The sequence below is a fragment of the Sorex araneus genome, chromosome 5 (assembly GCF_027595985.1).
Source record: "Sorex araneus isolate mSorAra2 chromosome 5, mSorAra2.pri, whole genome shotgun sequence".
NCBI lineage: Eukaryota > Metazoa > Chordata > Mammalia > Eulipotyphla > Soricidae > Sorex > Sorex araneus.
Window position 1 is genome coordinate 186,664,181 of NC_073306.1, and position 23,798 is coordinate 186,687,978.

The 23,798-nt window shown below is 36.0% G+C and overlaps 1 pseudogene; it reads left to right on the forward strand.

Moving 5' to 3' along the window:
* Positions 1-22,942, forward strand: part of LOC101553102 (non-POU domain-containing octamer-binding protein-like) — a 39,939-nt pseudogene extending 16,997 nt beyond the window's left edge.
* Positions 22,943-23,798: the final 856 nt, after the last annotated feature.

Here is a 23,798-nt window from a genome sequence, read left to right on the forward strand (position 1 = left end):
GAGACTTGTTACTGTCTTGGGCATATCAAATGTGCCACAGGTAGCTTGCCAGGCTCTGCCGTGTGGGCGGGATACTCTTGTTAGCTTGCCAGGGTCTCCTAGAGGGATGGAGAAATCAAACCCGGGCGGCCCTGTGCAAGGCAAACACCCTACCTGTTGTGCTATTGCTCCAGTCCTAATGATATAAAGTAACCTCTAATATTTCTCTAACATTATTTTTGCATCTTTTCTGTATATTTTTTATAATGAAACTTCTCTACTACCCTGTCTTTTCCTCATCTTGGCTTTCCTACTCTCTACAGCTCAATAATGCAGAATTCCAACATAGGTCTTAAAATTTAATTTTATCCAACAGTAACAGTTTTAATACTTCTGGTAACACCTTAAAGAATTTGCACTTTTGTCTTTTAGGGTTGTTATATTATTATTTTCTAGTTATGCTTTTATGATAATAAGTTAGATCATTATGAATTTCAAACAGAAATTGTATTGTTAAATTTATTTTCAGCCATAAGTGATTACTGTTACTTGCCTTTGGGACCCACTGTGGTTATTCAAAAAGATCTAGTAACTTGCCATTGGGGAAAGTAAAAATTTAAATAAATTTAAAATACATGTAGTAAAGTATCAGATACATAAAATTAATCAAATCAAGTTTATAATATTAATAAAATTTTGCTCAATCATGCAAACATATAACCTTTAATGAATCATCTCAAGGCACACTGCAGCCTTTAAGTTCTCTTTAACACTACACTAATATTACTCCAAAAGTAACATCAAGTATGAATTTCACTACCATCAATTATTATAACTTTTAAAATATTCAAATGCTTAAAATTAGATCAATAATTGTTTGACTTCTTCCAAAAATGCATCTAGTATCACTATTCCTCTAGTGTCTATCGGTGAATCATTATTTTATTTCTAACTATAGTTCCATATAATGTGCTATATTCTATTTACTCCCTGTTTATTTTATTTATGCCCTTATTTTTGCATCTTAAGGAATTTTACTTGTTTGATTTGGGGTCATACCTAGCTGGGCACAGATCTTACTCTTGGCTCAGATTGCAGGGATCAATTGTGGTGGTACTCAGAAGGCCAGATGGGGTGCTAGGAAGTAAATTTGAGTGAGACACATGCAAGGCAAATTCCCTACCCACTGTACTATCATTCTGACCCTATCATTTTCAGAAATTTTAAGTTATGTCTATCACAAATGTGAAACCCTTATTTTAAATACCCTTACTGTTTTCTATTGAACATTAAGTTGAATAAACTTGTGTGACTTCAATAAGTATTGAATTAAATTGGTAAAAGGAATTACCAGTGTTACAAAGTTTTGGCATACTTAACACCCAAATATTAATAAAGTGATTGTTTACATACACATCAATATTTGGTGTCACAATGTTAACTTATTTTAATTTCTAGTTAATTATAGAGCAAATGAAAGTGTGATACTTGTGGTGTATAGAATAACATCATATGAGGTTGACACCCAAGGACAGTAGATACAAGGGCCAGGGGGATTGCCCCATAGCTGGAAACTGCTTCATGAGTGGAGGGGAGAAGGCAGATGGAATAGAGAAGGGATCACTAAGAAAATGATGGCTGAAAGAATCAGTCGGGATGGGAGATGCATGCTGAAAGTAGATAATGGACAAAACATGATGACCTCTCAATGTCTGTGTTGCAGGTCATGATGTCTAAAAGTAGAGAGTATGGGGAATATTGTCTGTCATGAAGGCAGAGGGAGGGTGGGAAAGGGGGGTTATACCGGGGATATTGGTTGTGGGGAATGTGCACTGGTGGAAGGATGGGTGTTTGATCATTGTGAGATTGTAACCCAAACATGAAAACTTGTAAGTATCTCACGGTGTTTCAATTAAAAAAAAAAGTGATACTTGCATTTTACTAGCAATAATGATTTATATTTTATTTTATTATGTTTGACATCTGTCCTCAATTTTCTAGTGTCATATTTTACTGATTAAAAACATCTTATTGAAAAACATTTTTCTCTAATTCATAGAAAATATGCACATATTCTGAAAATAATTTTCAAAAGAAAAGTTATTTTCCATTGAATATGAAATATATAGGACTGAAGTGATAGCACAGCAGGTAAGGCATTTGCTTTGCACAAGGCTGACCTGGGTTCTATTCCTCCATCCCTCTTGGAGAGCCCAGCAAGCTACCAAGTATATCCCGCCCGAATGGCAGAACCTGGCAAGCTACTCGTGGTGTATTCAGTATGCCAAAAACAGTAACAAGTCTCACAATGGAGACTTTAATGGTGCTCCTGGAGCAAATCAATGAACAACAGGACCACAGTGCTTTAGTGCTATGAAATATATCTGTTTATTTATATTGTTTTGATATTGTATGTTTCATTTAAGTTTATCTAAGATTATTTTGTGCTGTTTCCAATTTGTCTAAAGGACATATCTTTGCATTAAGATATTTTTATATTATTTAATAAATAATCTTATAAACAGCATCTTAAATTTAAATTAAGAAATATTTTCACGCTCAATACAAGGAAAGGAGTTGATGCAATGTTTTTTCAGTGAGGTAAAATTGACTCAGCAACGCTTGTTTACAATTTCTTTCCTGGGGGCTGGAGCGATAGTACAGTGGGTAGGGCATTTGCCTTGGACGGGACCGACCCGGTTTCGATTCTCAGCATCCCATATGGTCCCCAGAGCACCACCAGGAGTGATTCCTGAGTGCAGAGCCAGGAGTCAGCCCTGAACATTGCCGGATGTGACCCAGCAAGCCAAAAAAAAAATTGTTTCTTTTTCTTAACATCACCATTATGTCTGTTAAACATAAAACTATATGCCATTTAAAAACTTTTAAGATTTATTCTTAGCTATTTTTAAATTTGGACTGGAGTGATAGCACAGTGGGTAGTGCATTTGCCTTGCATGTGGCCAACCTGGGTTCGATTCCTCCTCATTTCTCTTGGAGATCCTAGCAAGATACCTACCAAGACTATCCCACTCGCACGGCAGAGCCTGGCAAGCTACCTGCGTGTATTCGATATGCTGAAAACATTAACAACAAGTCTCACAATGGAGATGTTACTGGTGCCCACTTGAGCAAAAAAATCTGTGAACAATGGGATGACCGTGCTATGGTGCTACATATTCCATTATCCTAAGGCTTATACTTTGTTGTTGAAAAAACTTTAAGGACACAGTCCATAACCTATTATGGGCCTACAAGATCCTTCTTGTATTATAATAAAGATTCCAAACAACAGCAACAAATAAACAACTAGAGATATAGAACAAAGGAACACACGGGGCATTCATAAGAATGCAATTGCTATTTTTATGTATCATATAAAAGACAAAATCTAATTACCTACATTTCAACCAGAATGACTATATGATATTTAATTAATGTATCAGATATTAATGCCCTTTCATAAAACATCTTCTGTGTTAATTAGTGCATTTATTGACATAAGTTTCTTCTGAATATTTAATTGCTACATAGTTTGCTCTATGACAAAGTCTCAAATCTCATCTTACTCATTTTCCTATGGTTTTCAATGCTCTATAAACATTAACATATGTATGCTCTCCAATAATGCAAGTTTTATTCTTCCATGCTTAGCATTTGAAATTCATATTCACTCAAAACACCAATGTCCAGGCTTTAGCTCCAATATATAAATTTTATCTTTTTGCCTCCAAATTCATTTCTACTCAGAGATACCATATTCACCAACTATAAAATAATTTGTTCTTCCTCCTACCAGACCGACATCATCTCATCCAGTTTCCTTTTGAATCATCCTATTTTAAATTGTTTTTGCATTTTTCCCAACCTCTGAGGGGATCTCACCCATGCGATATCTGGGTTTTCATATTTTTTGTTGTCTACTATTATCTCTTTATACTTACTTATATCTTTATTTTTACTCTTGTGCAAATAACATTTTTATTTTACCATATTAGCATTTTTTTCGTTTGTTTCTAGGTAACACACAGCAGTGCTCAGAACTTACTCCAGGCTCTGCACTTAGGAATCACTCTTGGATGAGCTCAAGGGATCATATGAGATTCCAGGGATTAAAAACTGGGTTGGCAGCATGCAACGCCAGTGCCCTACTATCTATACTCTTGCTCCATTCCCCATATTAACTTTTTTGAAGTTAAGTTAGTTTATTCATTGAAAATACGTATCTATCGCACAACATAGAAAGTTAGAACACTAAATATCAAACATGATCAGAATAAAATTAAAACTCCATGCTCATACGTAGCCATAGAAGTGTTATATATACAATGTCAAATGAAATAAACTCGAGAAAAATGTATCTGAAAAATATTAAACATAGATAAAATAGAGTCATTATAATCTCAAAATTTTCATGGCAGACATTTAATTTCCTTTTTCTTCAACATTTCTTTAATCTTTTAATACCAATGTTCACTTAACAATGCATAAACTTTTCTGAAACCTGAGCTAAATAATGTCCTTTAAAAGCTGCACACTGAGAATTAATCCTAATAGTCACAGAGTGATCAAGGAATTTTTTTTAAGCTATTCCGTGTCAGAGGATCGAATATTGACAGGAAGAGCTCACATTTTTATCTTCCTAATGGGAGACCACCATATACTGACTTTGTGCTGATATTATGAATGAGATGAAAGAACTTCATTTTTATCATGCAGCTACATTTTAACTGCTTTTTAAAAAATGCTACATGACACTGATTAGAGAGCATGTTTCCAGATACAGCAAGAATGATGCTATAAAATGAAAAAAAGTCAACATGTGTGGGAAAACAAATTATTAACATTCCATATTTTATCATTTATCATTGAAATGAGACTTTCTCTATTTTATTTCAAGGACAAGTTCCCGTCAGTTTTTTTTTTTCAAGATAAAACACTCCTTTGGAACTTTCACCATCATTTCTGAAAGAACCACATAATTTGATGCACAGAAAACCTAGAACGAGCTATTCTTCTGCTTTTGATTTTGCTCTTGGACACTTGTCGTATCTGGCTCTGTGGGAGGCAGTGGCTGCCCTTGGCAGGGACAGTCTCACTGGAGAAATTGTTCACAGCACAATCTAGTGAAAAAGAACATCCCCTGTCTTCAAATCTGACATGAGACAGGCCCTTCAATTTAATTTCCTACGGCGCAACAGGGATATCACATTAACAATGAATTTTGCTGATATTAAGGAACAGTGAAGACTCATCACCACAGGACATAATCCTATCTAAAAGGCACCACAGACTTTTCTCTAATGTTCATACTTTTCAAAGTCCCAGGAGCAGGGAAACCCCGTGGGTTGTCAAGGAGAAACTTCTTTCTCTGACTTTCCAGACTGGGCCAAACTAGTTCTTGAAGTTCAAAATTTAGAAGACTTTAAAAAAAATTTTACCATCATTTCAAACCCTCAGTTTAAATTTCTCTTGGACAATTATTAGCGACTTTGCCGAATAATTTAGAAGTTAAATAACATCTGACAATTTTTCTCTTTCAAAAGACCCATTCTAAAGTATAACACCGTGATTTATGATACCAGTTTAAGATAGCCCAATATTTATTTTGTACTCAATATCTTAGTATGTCACACTGGAATAAAACTCCATGTAGACATCAGTGATCCAATTCATTTTTATTTGCTATCTATAGTCATTAATAACCAAAAATCCTCAAGTACAGATCACTTTACTATTATTTAATATAATACTTTGATAGATTATTACATTTTGCACCTTGATATACAAGGTTAATAAGATGTTACCAAATCATGTATATTAAAGATTAATACTCAGGCCTTCAAGATTTATGTACTTTCACTCAAATTTTGAAAACAATTCCTAGTTGAATATTTATTTCTCAGTCAGGTGCAGACTATATTCTATATGTCACAATCTCATAATGGAACATACAGAAAATGCTATGACAATTTGTTTTTGTTCTGAATTATTTAAAAATAGGAGAATAGATTTGATTCTGAGTCTGAATGTACCCTTTTAGTTCTGAAAGAGATAAGATCAGCTTGAGGGATGCGTCATCAGTGATCTCCTGGCCTTTTCTGTATCCTCAATTCCCCTAAAGACAGTCAGCTAGGATGGTCAATTACAAATCATTTTATATGTCTAATAATAATTTTCTCATGAAACATCTGGACCAAAATTGGCATATAAGAATTGATATGTTTCCTCTATCTTCCTTGAAACTTGCAGTTGACTTTTAGGAATAGGATATCAGTACACTCATTTTTTAAGAGTAGCTTAGATACCCAGTAATTCACTTGACAATTACAGGATGACTGAGAAGATTAATGGACAGTCTATAGTTTCTGCTTTGTATGCAAGATCCCCAGGTTCAACGTGCAGCAAAAATACTTTCCAGAGCACTACTGGCAATGAGCACTTTTCTCAGAGTAATTGCTATGTCACAAACACCAAAATTTAAAAAAAGATATATTGAAGGAAGACTGATTAATTAATAATATAATTCTATAAAGATATATAGTTATATATATAGTTATATATAGTTATTTACAAGGAATTTTTTGGGGGGGCTATATCCGGCCTTGCTCAGGTGTTACTCCTGGTTCTACACTCAGGAATTACTCCTGGCAGTGCTTGCAGTACCGTATGGGATGCCAGGGATCAAACCCGGGTCGGCCTGGGTCGGCCGTGTACAAGACAAATGCCCTATCCACTGTAATATCTCTCCAGCTCCTAAAAGGAATATTTTTAAGAATTAAATTTATATTAGCAGATATAAGTGTTTATTTTCATCATTATTGAGTATTAACAAAATTATTCATCAAAATACTCAAAATTTTGAAGTAAAACTAAGTGAAAATCCATAGTTTCACAAAGATTCTTGGTGTTTTCATGAATGAAAAATGTAATTGGCTCATATTTGTATAAGTCAAATATTACCTCATTACTTTGAGTTAGAGTAATGGATGCTATAGTGACTAGAGGATTCTATTTATAATAAAATTTCATGAATCATTTTTTTCTAACAGCTCCTAGTATTCCATTAAGTGTATATGTACCATGGTTTCTTTATCCAGTTATCTGTTCTCAAGCACTCAGGTTGAATTCAGACTCTGGCTATTGTGAATAGTGCTGCAATGAAGATGGAAGAGCAAATGGCATTTTTTGCTGGTTTTTTTGGGGGGGCTCCAACATATATTTCAAGAAATTGTGTTGCTGTGTCAAATAGGAGACTGATTTCCAGTTTTCTGGATTGTCTATATTGTTTTTTAAAAGGCTGGACCATCTACCTTCTCACCAACAATGGATGAAAGTTCCTTTCTCCCCATATCTGTGTTAGCACTGGTTGTTCTTATTCTTTTGTGTGTCAGCCTCTGGTCTGAGATTATATCACATTCTGATTTTTATTTGCATTCCCATTCCCCTGATGATAAGCAGTTACAGTAATTTTCATGTGCCTTTTGGCCATTTGAATTTCTTCTATGGGGGAAGTTTCTATTCATTTATTCCCCCCATTTTTCAATGGGGTTAATTATTTCTTTCTTTTTAAGTTACACCAGTGGCTTATATATCTTTGATAGTAACCCCTTATCAAATGGGCATTAGCAAATATTTTTTCCCTAATCCCAGGGTTGTCTTTGTGTCTTGGTCGGTCATTACTCAAAAAACTAGAAATTGAGCTCCCATTTAAACCAGCAATACTACTTCTGTAAATTTACCCTGGGGTCCAAAATACACATAACGGAAATGGAATCATTTGAAGTTCATTGAAGCAATATTGACAATAGCTAGAATCTGGAAACAACTTCGGTGATCAAGAACAAATGATTAAATGAAGAAATTATGGTATATCTACACAATAGAATACTATGCAGGCACAAGGAAAAAACAGTTATGAAATTTGCTTATAAGTGGATGGATATGGAGAATATCATGCTGGGTGAAATGAGTCAGAAGTAGAGAGACATATTGTTTTCCAAAAGGGCTGAACTAGCCGGCATTCCCACCAGCAGTGTAGAAGGGTCCCTTTCTCCCAACATCCTCTCCAACAGCGGTTGCTTTTGTTCTTTTGGATGTGTGCTAGTCTCTGGGGTGTGAGGTGGTATCTCGTGGTTGTTTTGATCTGCATCTCTCTGATGATTAGTGATGTAGAGCACTTTTTCATGTGCCTTTTGGCCATTTGTATCTCTTCCTTGGTAAAGTTTCTGTTCATTTCTTTGCCCCATTTTTTGATGGGGTTGGATGTTTTCTTCTTGTAGAGTTCAACCAGTGCTTTATATACCACTGATATCAACCCCTTATCTGATGGGTATTGTGTAAATATCCTTTCTCATTCTGTAGATAGTCTTTGTATTCTGGTCACTGTATCTTTTGCGGTGCAGAAGCTTTTTAGTTTAATGTAGTCCCATTTGTTGATCTCTGTTTTTACTAGATTGCTTAGTTCCGTGTCATCTTTGAAGATAAGTTTATCTTCAATATCGTGGAGGGTTTTGCCGACCTTGTCTTCAATGTAACTTATGGTTTGTGGTCTGATGTTGAGGTCTTTAATCCATTTTGATCTGACTTTTGCGCATGGTGTCAGATCGAGTTCTAAGCCCATATTTTTGCATGTGGTTGTCCAGTTGTGCCAGCACCATTTGTTAAAGAGGCTTTCCTTGCTCCACTTCACATCTCTTGCTCCTATATCAAAGATTAGATGATCATACTCTTGAGGTTGTGTGTGGGGATATTCCACCCTGTTCCATTGGTCTGCAGTTCTGCTTTTGTTCCAGTACCATGCTGTTTTAATTGTTACCGCTTTGTAGTAGAGTTTAAGGTTGGGGAGGGTGATGCCTCTTATCATCTTTTTCCCAAGAATTGTTTTAGATATCCGTGGGCATTTATTGTTCCATATAAATTTCAGGATTGCTTGCTCCGTTTCTTTGAAGAATGCCATGGGTATCCCTATAGGGATCACATTAAATCTGTATAATGTTTTTGGGAGTATTGCCACTTTGACAATGTTTATTCTCCCTATCCATGAGCAGGGGATATGTTTCTATTTCCTCATGTCCTCTTTTATTTCATGGAGTAGCGTTTTATAGTTTTCTTTGTAGAGGTCCTTTATTTCTTTAGTTAAGATTCTCAAAAAACTAGAGGTTGAGCTCCCATTTGACCCAGCAATACCACTGCTGGGAATATATCCCAGAAAAGCCAAAAAGTATAGTCGAAATGACATCTGCACTTATATATTCCTCGCAGCACTGTTTACAATAGCCAGAATCTGGTAAAAACCAGAGTTCCCTAGAACAGATGACTGGTTGAAGAAACTCTGGTACATCTATACAATGGAATACTATGCAGCTGTTAGAAAAAATGAGGTCATGACATTTGCATATAAGTGGATCAACATGGAAAGTATCATGCTAAGTGAAATGAGTCAGAAAGAGAGAGACAGACATAGAAAGATTGCACTCATCTGTGGAATATAAAATAATAGACTATAAGACTAACACCCAAGAATAGTAGAAATAAGTACCAGGAGGTTGTCTCCATGGCTTGGAGGCTGGTCTCTCATTCTGGGCAACTCAGGGAAGGGAACACCAAGTAAAATGTGGTTGGAGGTCATGTGGGGGAAGGGTGATGCGGGCCGAATATAGACTAGAGACTGAACACAATGGCCACTCAACACCTTTATTGCAAACCACAACACCTAATCAGAGAGAGAGAACAAAAGGGAATACCCTGCCATAGTGGCAGTGTGGGGTGAGGAGAGACGGGACTGTGGAGGGTGGGAGGGATGTAGGGTTTACTGGTGGTGGAGAATAGGCACTGGTGAAGGGATGGGTTCTCGAACTTTGTATGGGGGAAACATAAGCACAGAAATGTATAAATCTGTAACTGTACCCTCACATTGACTCACTCATTAAAAACAAACTATTAAAAAATAAAAAAATAAAAAATAAAAGATAAATAGTGACCCCCTCCAAAAAAATAAAGATTCCATGTCTTGTGAAAAAAAAAAGAAGTAGAGAGACAGACATTGAATGGCTGCATTCATTTGTGAGATGCAAGATATATCATTTGAGATTAATATCCAAAGTCAGGAAAACTGAGACTAGGTGGATTAGTCAATGATCGGGAGCTTGCCACAAGTGTTTTGGGGGAGAAGGGCAGTTAGGGTAGCTAAAGCACCAACATAGGAATAATAATTGGAAATGATCACTGTGACAACAACTGAGTGTTGAAAGTAGGTAAAGGGATATACATGATAATCTTTCAGTATCTGTATTGAAAACCATAGTTCCCCAAAGAAAAGACAGACTGATAGAGACAGAGAGAGAGAGAGAGACAGAGAGAGAGAGAGAGAGAGAGAGAGAGAGAGAGAGAGAGAGAGGAAAAGTGCCTGCCATAGCGACTGAGTGGGGTTTTAGGTAAGGGCTGCTAGAGGGAAATAGGGATATTGGTGGTGGGAAACATATACTGGTGAAGGGATGGATGTTGTAACATTATAGGACTGAAACCCAAGCATGAATAACTTTGTTGCCATGCCTCTCAACCTGATTTGATTGAAACAAAAGTTTAGTGGATTATGGAATATTGCTTAATTATTTGACAAAGGATGACATTTTTAAGGAAAAAGAGTATCACTGTGCATAATTTCTAATGGAAATAGAAGAATATTGCAGGCACAATCTCATCTAGTAACCCAAATTTCCTGAACAAATTACAAGGGCACATATTGATTAAACGGTTAGCATGAAGTTCTATGAGCACCTCATCATTTCACAACTCATTGCCCTTTTACATAGCTGTAAATTAAAGAAAATTCCACCTGGAACATATACTATCTGATCAGGCATTATTGATTTATCTCTCATTCACTTTGCATACTATTACTCTTTGGTTTTTCCTTGGAGCTTAGAAGTAACTCCATTTTATACTGTTGTTTTGAGACCAGAGCAGGCAGTGCTCAGGGTGTACTCCTGGCTCTCTTCACTAAAGGCTCAGTCCTGGTGTGACTTGGGGTACCATATTGGGTGTGAGGATCCAGCCTGGATCAGCAAGGTTGGTGTGCAAATATGCAAGCACCCTGCTTCTGTATGTATGTATATGTATATACATACATGCTATGTATATGTATATACACACATACTATGTATATCTGTCCTCAGAAGAAACTATCTTTTGGTGAAAAAATAAAACAACTCAAGGATCAGTTAGACTTCTTAGCACAAAATATGTAAAGAGCAATACTTATGCTATTCTATCTTTACAATAGTAATTTTAATTCTTACTTACAATGGTTATCAGTTTTTCATCATTAATAAACAAAATTATCAAATAAAATTAATTTGATAAAATACTATCCAATAATGTACCTACTGATACATTGAATAATTTCACAGTCATAGCTATGAACAATTATTTTTTAAAAGCCATACATTTTATTTTCTTTTTGGGTCACACCCGCGATGCACAGGGGTTACTCCTGGCTCATGCACTCAGGAATCACTCCTGGCGGTGCTCAGGGGACCATCTGGGATGCTGGGAATCGAACCCGGGTTGGCCGCGTGCAAGGCAAACGCCCTACCTGCTGTGCTATCACTCCAGCCCCATGCCATACATTTTTAAAGGGTAAGATTTTCACAAGAGTGAATAAAACTATGTATTTTGTATATATTTTAATATTAGGATACGATTAATTCCCTATGAGAAATTCACACATGATGAAGAAAAAATGGAATACTATCCAGCTATAAACTAAGATGAAATCCATTTGCAATAGTCCATTTAATGTAATGTTTAGAAAAATAAGTCAGAAGCTGGAAAACATTTATTACTTGAGTCTTTTTTGGTATGTAGCAGGACAAACTAAATTTAACCTAAATAGTATTCAAACTACTAGACAAACAATAGTTATTGAAAGGAAAGGGAAACAAATAAGATAAATAAGGGTAAAGGGTCAACTCTATGATTAAGTATGCAATTAAACATTTAGAGTTGAATTTAAGTTAACATATGGAGATGTTGAGTTTTAAGTATGCACAGCTGGAATTTACATGTGACATATTTTGAAAATGGTCATAATTTGAAAATTCTCTTGGAATAACAGTTTTCCCTTCAGTCATTTGATCGCATGCTTCCAATTGCAAAGTTCAATTTTCTTTTTTTTTTTTTACTTAAATTAAGATTCTAAACCTGACTTATATCAATAATCTAAACTCATCATAAAATAAGTTAGGACAAATTTTAAATAGTCAAAGAAAGCTCAGTGATTTCTAAACAGAGGAGAAAAACAGTGAACAAAAGAAGTAATCCAGAAAATCATGGTTAAGATGTGCATTTACCTTAAATATAGCGAAATGAAAAAGAGAAACCATAAAAAAAATGCTATATAGGGAAGTACAAAGCAAGATAGAGAACATTCTTCAATGTCAGAAGCAGAAGTTAGAGAATTTTATTCTGTAGGCAAAAATGTGTCATAAACAATTTGGATAGAATAGGTGAATGATATGATTGGTCCTGAAACTTTGGAAGATAATGCTGACAACATTGTATTCTAAGGCTTTAGAAGAAGAAATTCTAGAGTAAGAATTATAGGGTCATATGACTGACACAGGTGTGTAAAATGTTCTTGTGAAAGAGAGGAAATTAAATAGAGTGAAGTGTTATAGTCTCCTGTTTAGTTCATGACTTTCCAATTAAATAAGCCTAATATCTCTTTCCCCTTAAGATCATTAGTAGAACATGGCTGACATCAGTGAATCTATTGTATAAAAGCAGAAAATATAGAGTTTATTCAGAGTTTGCATGCTCAGTCACTATTAAATTAGTAAATAAATAAGTCAGAGAATGATCATGTTACATGCCAAAAATTTAATAAAAAGTAAACTTGGCTGTAGTAAAAATAAAAATAAATAATGAATGTGTGTATGTGAATATTTTTATATGGATGTAACTTAGTCTTTTGAATGCTTATAAGCTTTTCTAAATTCATATGATGTGCATTCGCATGTCACTTGCTATGGCATCCCTGTAAAATATCTCTGTGGAAACCTTGCTTTAGGGGAAAAAAATAATAATAAATTGTGAATGTGACCTGTGTATATGGAAGAACATGATTTAGCTCTCGGAGGACAACGATCATTGTAAATACCTACTCTTGTCTCTTTTAAACTTTTTTCACAGCAAACTCTATTTTGTCTGATCTGAATGTGGAGGTCCCTATGTTTTACTTCTTATATTTTAGGATGATTTGTTGCCTACCTAATAATTTTTCAGTATTTTGTTTTGGCCTATATTTACTATTTTAGTTCAAGTGAGACTCCTGTGAACAGTAGATAAATTTTTACTTTTCTTTTGATCGAATTGACCACTCATCTTTTGATGGTGAGGTTAGTCATGAAAAGCACATACTGAGACCAATGAAATGAATTGACTGTGCTGAAATAAACACTCAAACAAATAGACAGTGAATGTGTGGAAGAGTCAACAGCACAGCATGCAGGAAGACGTTAGAACATGAAACTATAAAACCTGTATACCTATGAGTTCAAAATGTGGGTCTGTGAAACATTCTGTGGCTGAAGTCACCTCCCCAGCCTCAGCAGAGGAACCAAGAGATGGGGACTCATGGATGGATGGTAAAAATGACCAGTTTAATGCAGAGCTGTTAGCATACTTATAGAATATCTGAGGGGGGTCGAGGTATATGACTGCACGTAGGTGTGTTTCATCATTTACAGAGGTAAAGTGTTTCGGCGGAGAAGCAATTCTCTTGGGGGTTTAACTCAAGGAGACACTCTATATTGCTTTTATCTTTCTGTTTTATTGTACATATTAAACAATTAAGTTTACTTTAATTAATAATTGCAGTTATTGAGATAAACAAAGTAAGAGATAGAGATTCAAAAACTTAGTTCTCTGGACTGGACAGCAAACCTGCTGTGCTGTACCGTAAATCCCAGACTAAACCAGCTCAGCTTGTTCTTGCTTGTAGGGGTCCTCCCTCTTAAGTTATGATGGCTGGCATCAATACCAGGCTTTTATGCTTTCTAGAATAAGTATTTATCTTTTTATTTGATGCCAGGGTAGAGTTTCCACTTGCCCCAGGCTTATTCGGGCCTGGTGGTGGAACCCCTCACCTCACCTTTTGGGGTGTTAAGAACTGTGGGAACTGAAACCGAGTCAAGTGTTTATGATGGATGCCAAGGAGTCAGTCAACTCCCAATATTAGGAGCATATTATTAGTGGTCTATTTGTGTTTAAGGAAAGAACATTGCTCTATAGTAAAACACGAAAAGGCTATAGGGGAAATGGAAAAGCAAGTTATTCACTACAAGTCCAGAATCACCAGAAGTTTTGATTTATAAGTAACCAAGACTGACTGTAGGAATGTAGCAATGAAAGATAAAGCACGATGGAAAAGTTAAAGGTACAATCAGAGAATTAGGGGTGCTTGTAAGATAAGAGCATTGTAAGTTTCTCGGGGAGAGGAAAAGGGGCAATTCAGCAACAAAACCTAAAAAACACTTAGGGTTACTATCCAACAGATAGCCATAAGCAAAAATAACGGAATTGGACTATTGCCTCACAATATTCACAACGATAACACAAAATTGACGATTTATAAATCGTTATACCTAAGAACACAAAATACATTGAAGGATACCTAAGCAAAACACTCCATAATCTAAGATACAATGGTGTATTCATTGATTTGACTGTAGGGAAGAAACAAAATCAGAATTAAAAAAAAACAGATTACAGTAAATTAAAAAGCTTCTTTATGGTGGACTCTTACTAAAATAAAGAGAAAACTTACTAAACAGCAAGAAAGACAAGCTTGCTAGATATTTGAGCAAAGATTGATGTCTAAGATGTAAACATAGAATTCAACAAGAATAACAACACCATCAGAAGATGGGACCAAGAGCTCAACATTTCTTCAAAGAAGACAGCCAGGTGTTCATCCCACACAGACAAAACTATTCATCATCACTGAATATCTAGAAAATGCAAATCAAAGTATATGAGAGATAATCTCAGACAGGTTGAAAATTGCCTATTAAATAAAAGGCCAGCACAGCAAGTGTCAGCAGGAATGTGGAGAAAAAGAAACTCTCAAACCTGTTGTAAATGTGAAAAATTTATTCTTTATTAGAAAAGTTATGAAATTACAAAACAAAAATAAATGAAACTATCAGATAATCCACAAACTTTTCTTTTAAAGATATATCATAAAAATAACACAAAAATACTAATTCAAAGGACATATGTGCACTTAAACTCATGGTAGCACTGTTTATAATATCATAATCTAGAATATACCCTATTGCTTAAAGGCAAATGAGTTAATAAGATATTTGTATCAACTTCCTCTGTTTACCTTTCAAAAATTATTGTTTTGAGGTTCCAAATAATTTTAGTTGTTTTTCACAAGCCCTCTCAAAATCATGTTGTGATTTGAAAATATCCTCATTTATTTCACTCTTAGAAATAAAGACAAGCAGATGCCATGACTGCCTGATCATTTAAAAAATGAGGACAAATTGAAAAATTATCTAAATACTATATAGCTTCCATAATTAGTAAAATCATTTCACTGCTATTAATCTATTTTACAAAATGTTTGAAAGTGGATTTTTGTGTTTTATTTTCAATATAAATATATTATTTCCATTTGGACAAAACAACTAATTGGAGTTACTTTCACAAAAATCAAAGCAATGATTATCAACCTATGTTACAGAATAATCAATGCATAAATCCACAATATAATTCTGTCTCCATTCGTTGGGAAGTCTCCAATCGTTGGGAAGAATGAGTAAGGACACACTGCTAAAATTTCAGGGCTGGGACAAATGAAGACGTTACTGGACCCTGCTCAAGTAAATCAGTGAAAAACGGGATGACAGTGATGACAGTGATCTTCATAATTCCAGGTCTAAACTGGCAATACACAAGCTTGACTAACTGACAAGTGCAGTAGATGCTTTTCCCATGATTTTATTGTGTATTTTATTTCTCAAATTTTCATTTCAAAAATGATTTATTTGATCTCTTGAAATTATTTTTTCTTAATTTTTCTCAGAATTTTGTTTTTATTACTTTTTAAAAAAATACTGTTAATAAATTCTGTTTTCTTCCTTTCATTTCTAGAAATTCACATTCTCTCTCTCTAGTCCAGTAAATCTGATTATCACTTGAGAACTAATCCTGATTATTTGGTACTTTATCTTGAATTTTAATTTTTCTATTAGATATCTAAAGATGACTAATTCATGGTATTATTTACTCATCACTTTCAAACTTAAAACATTTTTATTAACCTCTGCCTAGCATGTAGGTCTAAGTATTTGATATTTATTACTTTTAGTTACTCAGTATTTTACAATGTTTCTTATGCACAATTTTTCTTTTTTCAGTTTATAAGATTTAAGTGGCTTTTATTTTTCTTCTATGTGCTCAAATCTAATGGTAGTAAAATAGTTGTAATGACATTTAACAATTCTAAAATAGCTCTCAAAAGTTTCTCCTTCAACTAAGCAGTAATGTCTCCATGAAGAACTATATGAAAAAAGGAACATTTTGTTCCACTAAATAACAAGACTTTATCCAATATAAGGTTCTCACAAATTTAATTTTATCCATTTATGAAATTTTGTATTACTTGATCCATGTAGAGCATGTTATAAAATCATATAGTTCTGACTAATTTATGTAGTGAAAATAATCTTGCATAGACCACAGTCTTAGTGATGTTTTGTTTTCTATATATGTATATATAATATTGTTATTTGACACCATGGTTCATAGAGTTGTTGACAATGAGGTTTCAGATGTATAATATCAGAACTCAAATTCTAGCAACAATGACCACTTCCCTCTGCCAATGACTCCAAGTTTCCTCTTAAAACTCTGCCAACCTCTCTCCTTGAAAAACACAATTTTATCTTTTAAATTTGGTCCCATGCTTGCAGCAGTGTTTGGTCTAGTTCTTTAATATCTATGAAACTTCACATATACACCACCAATATGGTACCCAAGCAAAGCCTTAGTGTTAATTCTATTCTATTATACAATAATTATTCTATTCTATTCTATTCTATTATATGATCATTATTACATCTTGGAATGCAGCTAAGACCTATTTGAATTACTTGTAGTCTTATGATAAAATGGTCAAAAGAAAGGACTTTGATGTTAGAGTGTCTATATTAGTATCCAAGTTCAAAACACATTTTGTTGTTTGACAGTTGTTTGCTATTTAATATTCTATCAGATTAAATGGTCAATATTTTATCAGGTGAACATGAAATTAAAAATAATTGAATACATTTCCTGTATTTATTGCACAAAAGAGAAATAGGCAAGTCCTATTGAAACACAAACAAATAAGTGCTTAGTAAATGTTGTTTTTTAAATATCAGGTTGGCGTACCAGAGATCATCATAAATTGTTCATTTTTATTGAGACAAAAGTTATTCTATGGAATTAATGCATAAAAAGTGCCAGGAATTAAAACAACAAAGTGAGATCCCTTGAAAACTAACATCTACACATTATTTGGAAAACAAGCTACAAACTAAATTATCATTTAGTGTTGCTAAGTTAAGTCAAGAAACTGCATCTTCTGGATTTCTAGAAGCATTCGGGTATGCAACTCTATCAGGGAAGTCAACGACTAATTACCCAACTATAGTAGAACTTTAACTAGCAAACCAGTTTTAAAAGTAATGTGCTACACATTGGAATAACAATAGATATTCATGATAGGAGAAAATTGAAGTAGAATTTTGGCTGTTCTATAAAAACTGACGAAAAATTATTTAATAAAATTCTAGTTATATGTTACTAGTAGAAATAATTCAGTAGCAGCCACAAAATAATTTTTCCTCAGAAGTCAGAATTTAAGTAATTCTAGAAAAAATTCAGGAAAAATTATAGGAAAATTCTAGAAAAAAATGAGGTTTATGTAATAAAAGTGATGTGCCAGAAGCTTACCCAGAACACTATTCATAAAGTTTCCAAGTACACATTTTTGTGGCATGTTTTATATATATTTATTAATTTTATTGAATCAGCGTGAGATAGTTGCAAGCTTTCATGTTTGGGTTACAATCTCACAATGATCAAACACCCATCCCTCCACCAGTGCACATTCCCCACAACCAATATCCCCGGTATAACCCCCCTTTCCCACCATCTCCCTGCCTCTATGGCAGATGATATTCCCCATACTCTCTCCCTCCTTTTAGGCATTATAGCTTGCAATACAGACACTGAGAGATCATCGTGTTTGGTCCATTTTCTACTTTCGGCATGCATCTCCCCTCCCAACTGGTTCCTCCAGCCATCATTTTCTTAGTGTTCCCTTCTCTATTCCATCTGCCTTCTCCCCTGTGCTCATGAAGCAGTCTTCCAGCTATGGGGCAACCTTCTAGGCCCTTGTATCTACTGTCTTTGGGTGTCAGCCTCATGTGATTTTATTTTTAACTCCACAAATGAGTGCAGTCCTTCTATGCCTGTCCCTTTCTTTCTGACTCATTTCACTTAGCATGATACTTTCCATGTTTATCCATTTATAAGCAAATTTCATGACTTCATCTCTCCTAACAGCTGCATTGTATTCCATTGTGTAGATGTACCAAAGTTTCTTTCCTTGTTCCACTTTGCATTTCTTGCTCCTTTGTCAAAAATTAAGTGGCCATATATTTGGGGGTCTGTGACAGGATATTCAACTCTGTTCCATTGGTCTGCAGGTCTGTTTTTATCCCAATACCATGCTGTTTTAATTACTATTGCTTTGTAGTAGAGTTTGAAGTTGGGGAAGGTGTCGCCACCCATCTTCTTTTTTCCAAGGATTGCTTTAGCTATTCATGGGGGTTTATTGTTCCATATAAATTTCAGGAGTGTTATATCCATTTCTTTAAAAAATGTCATGGGTACCCTGATAGAGACTGCATTAAATTTACATAGTGCTTTGGGCAGTATTGCCATTTTGATAATGTCAATTCTCCTTATCCATAAGCAGGGGATGTGTCTCTATTTCCTAGTGTCCTCCTTTATTTCTTAAAGTAGTGTAAAGAGACATTTAAAAACAATCCCGTTCACAATAGTACCTCAGAAAATCAAGTACCTTGGAATCAGCTTAACCAAAGAGGTGATGGACCTATGTTTTATAATTTTTCATGTTTTACAAACTTAAATTGAACTAAATTAAACTGAAATATGTATAAATATGTAGTTTTGAAATATATTTTTATTATATCTACATCTCTTTGTATATTTGGTGGACTATATAAGTGTATGTTCTTAAAACCTTAAAATTATATAACACAGTTATATGTCAAATTTAAACTTTTTGGAGATGAAGGAGTTGGTAGGCACACTGGAAAATATTAATTTAATATATCTTTATATTTATCTAATTTGTTTTATGGCAGGGCTGCAGCAATAGTGCAGCAGGTAGGGCATTTGCTGTGCACGCGGCCGACCAATGTTCGATTCCTCCACCCCTCTCGGGGAGCCCGGCAAGCTACCGAGATTATCTCATGCATATGGCAGAGCCTGGCAAGCTACCCGTGGTGTATTCGATATGCCAAAAACAGTAACAACAAGTCTCACAATGGAGATGTTACTAGTTCCCGCTCGAGCAAATCGATGAGCAACGAGATGACAGTGACAGTGACAGTTTCGTGGCCACTCCAAGGAATGCTGTGGAATTACTTCTGTCTTTGTGTCCAAGGATAACTTCTGATTGTGTTTAGAGGACAGTATGGGATACTAGTTGGTCCACGCACAAACCTTGTATTATCACCCTGACCCTGAACACTCTATTTAAAAAAATGGGAAAATAGGGAATAATGTGTCAATAAACCACTAACCTAAAAACTATTAACCAATATTTGGAACATGTCAATTGTTTGATATATGATTATCACATTGCTCATGACAATTCTAGCATTTTCTTTTAAATTATCCAGACCATCTCTGAAAATTTTCTCATGTGGAGTTAATAGTTCAATTGGATAAGTTGAGGAAGAATCATACATATAATATTATTAGAAGTGTGGATTAGTTAGGTCAATCGAGTAATTGCTAGATTCTCATCTGAATATTTTGTGACAGGACAAGCTATAAATGGTAGATAAAATCGTATACATAGTTTGTAAATTAATGACCCATGTATATTCACCCTCAATTTTATTTATGTATTTGTTAAAAATGCCTTTTTAAAAAGATTCAAAACTTAATTTAATCTCCAGCTTTCAAGATTATTTTTCTTTCTAGCTTACTATTGTAAAATGAATAGTGATGTTTATTATAGAACGTGTTCATTAAGAACTTGCTGCTTGGAAAACTCTGGTATAAGTGCAATTTATTATATAGTCATAAAGTCAGTCACATATGCTTATAGACTGCTCCAAAGTGAAAATAAGCAGTGAGATAATTTTGAAAGAAACTGTCAGAACTGGCCCATTTCAAGGAGCTAGCAAACTTAATAGCAGACAGAGTAGAAATTTAAGTGACAAAAATGAGAGCTGAAATCAGGCAATCAAGTATTCGATATAATCTGAATACTTTTCCTTACTGCCTGGTGGATTTATGGAAACATATTAAATTCCTAGAATGAATATAAAAGAAATAATAGGAAGGCAGAAAACATCATTATAAAATAGATTTTATCTCATTTATATTTCTTAATTACTTATGAAAATACTTCTTAATATACCAACGATGTCCTATAGTAAAGCATATAATATTAAGAATAGAATATAAATCTTCTAAGCAAGACAGATTTATTAATCTTTTAAAGTCATGTTTAAAATATTTCCCCCCCCTTTGGATGTGTGTGTGTGTGTGTGTGTGTGTGTGTATGTGTTATTTCAAGGAGATACCGCCAGTAGAGGAGTGCAAAACCTCAGAGCAATAAAACCTTCTACTCGGAGAAGCAAAACCACGTTCCAAGGAAGCATCACCAGCAAGAGCATCACCAGCAGCCGCTGCCACCAATACCTGAAAATGGGCAACGAGCCAGCCGCCTACATGAAGGCTTGACTAATGACCTGAAGAATTCTAGAAAACCAGGAGAGAAGACCGTTACCCGCGCACACGGCTCTTTGTGAGCAATCTTACTCCTGACATCACCGAGGAGGAAAGGAGGAAACGACTTGAGAAATATGGGCAGGTTGGTGACATCTCCATTCATCTATTCGTAAGAAGAAGGGCTTTGCCTGCCTTTGTTTGGAAACAAGAACTCTGAGATTGCCGGTGTGGGACGGGACAGTGCGTCAGTCGGTGGAGAGCAGCTCTGTGTGCGCCTCGCTGGTCATAGCGCAGCCCTCGCAGTCCGAACCCTTCCTCAGCGTGTGTCCAGTGAACCGCTGGAGGAGGTCTTTTCCGTGTGTGGTCAGGTAGAGAGGACTGCGGTCATTGTGGAGGACAGAGAAAGGCACTGCTGAATTCTCAGGGAAACTGGGTGCTCAAAAGTGCTGACGGATGCAGTGAAAGCCTCTTCCTGCAAACCACATTTTTCAAGGCCTGGGACTGTGGAGCCCGAGGACCAGTTGGATGAAGAAGAGGGGCGACCAGAAAAACTGCTTATTAAGACTCAGCATTTTCACAAGGAACTACAACCACCACCCGGATTTGCCCAGCCTGGCACATGTGAGTATGAGTATGTTGGGCGCTGCAAGGCGCTCATGGAGAGCAGCAGCAGAACCAGGTGGATGGACCGCAACATCAAGGAAGACGGAGAGAAACTGTGAGGGTGAAACTGATGCCATGACAAACTGCAGCTAGCATTAGGTCTCAACTAGACCGCAGTTTCTGTTTTCCCCAAGCAGGACTTGGATTTTCTGGTAAATTCCCAGTTGAGTCATTTGCTGAGATGAGGAACTGGGCAATTGGGTCTGGCCGGTCATGAGGGGACACTGTGGCCTCCTTGGAAATATCACAAACTGTTACTGAGGAACCATTGTCTAATTACTGACCATTGCTGTAATAGGGCCGATGCTAAAAATAACCCAGCATACAAACTGCTTCTTAACACTGAACCCTCTATAAGCCATTTGTGACCCGGAGTCGAGGTCCTTGTCAAGACTCCACTGCATTGGATGAGACTTGGACCCTAGTTCGAGCTAGCAATAAAGTTCCTTTGCTTTAGCTTTATTGTGTGTGGACTTGGTCTCTCCATGACTGGGCATCTGAAACTCGGGCACAAGAAAGCTGGAAATGGAGGTGGAGGCTGCTTGTCAAGACCACCAGGTCACGTTCATGAGGCAGGATTTGATGAGGCATCAAGAAAAACTTCGAGGGAGCTGGAGCAATAGCACAGCAGGTAGGGCGTTTGCCTTGCATGAGGCTGACCCGGGTTCGATTCCCAGCATCCCATATGATCCCCTGAGCACTGCCAGGAGTAATTCCTGAGTGCAAAGCCAGGAATAACCCCTGTAAATTGACAGGTGTGACCCCCTACAAAAAAAAAATGAAAGAAAAACTTTGAGAATTGAAGGACTCCATAATCAATGAGTGCAAAAATGAAAGCAACTGGAGCTCAGTCGGGAGGAGGAGCATCAGCGCCTCTGGGAAGAGTTGCGGAGACAACAGGAAGAGAAGATATGGCTATAGCAAGAAGGATTTAAGAGAACCTTCCAGCCCCCCGGTCTATCTCCCATGTGCCCATAATAGAGAGCTGGAGCTATGGATAGGTCGAGTGACTGTGGTAGGTGCTGATGGGCATAAACAACAGAGGGTGTGAAGCTTCCTGTTCCTGTACCAGCTCTTCCAGGACCTGTTACTGTGACTCAAGGTGGAACCTCGGAATTGACCTCACCAACTGACTGAACACTTTGGTGAAGCTGCTGCAATGGAAGGAACTGGGGCAACTGGCGAAATCCCTTCTGCAATCAACTGTGCAGCTCCTGGGGCTGAATTTGCTCAAAAAGAATGAATTTGTTTGCTCAAAGCAAATGAGTACACCAGTACTCACAAAATTGCGTTATCAGGTTTTCCTAAAACCCTGAAAGAAGACGACTCTTTTTGGATGAGCCAGAATAAATTTCCACTAACTCTGGAAAAGTGTTAGGGATATGTCCCAATTATTAGGTCTTCCATGCCTATAGCCATCTATCTAGGGAGTATGCTGGAGGTAGAGGACGATGGAGGGAGATCATTACAGATAAATGCTGTGTGGTATATTGTTTCTGTGTGGTGTATTCCTGAAGTCTCATGTGACTGTTTAGCCTAAGAGAACCATGATACAATGGATCCAGTTGGAACCCCATTACTCTGATTATTCCATTTGTCCATCTTGTCCTGTTTTCTTATTTATACCCTGCAACACAAAGACACTATCACGTATAACACTAAAACCAAACATCCCCCCTGACTTTAGCCTCACTGATCCACTCACTCCCCAAAATGGGAATCCCAACAAATGTCCATAGGGGTCACAGACAACATATGTAATGGTTCTGTTACCTTTTCATATCTTAAGGAAGACATTTTTTCTTTTTAAAAAAAAATTTTATTCTTTTATTGAATCACCATGTGTAAAGTTACAAAGCTCTCAGGTTTAAGCCTCATTTATACAATGCTCAAATACCCATCCCTTCACCAGTGCACATATTCCACCACCAAGAATCACAGTATACCTCCTCCTACGCCCCCACCATCCCAGCCCCCCACCCCACCTGTGTAACTGGTAAATTTCACTTTACTTTCACTTTTATTACATTCAATATTTCAACAAAAAACTCATATTATTGTTTGGAGTTTCTCTTAGTATATCTTTAAAATAATCTCGT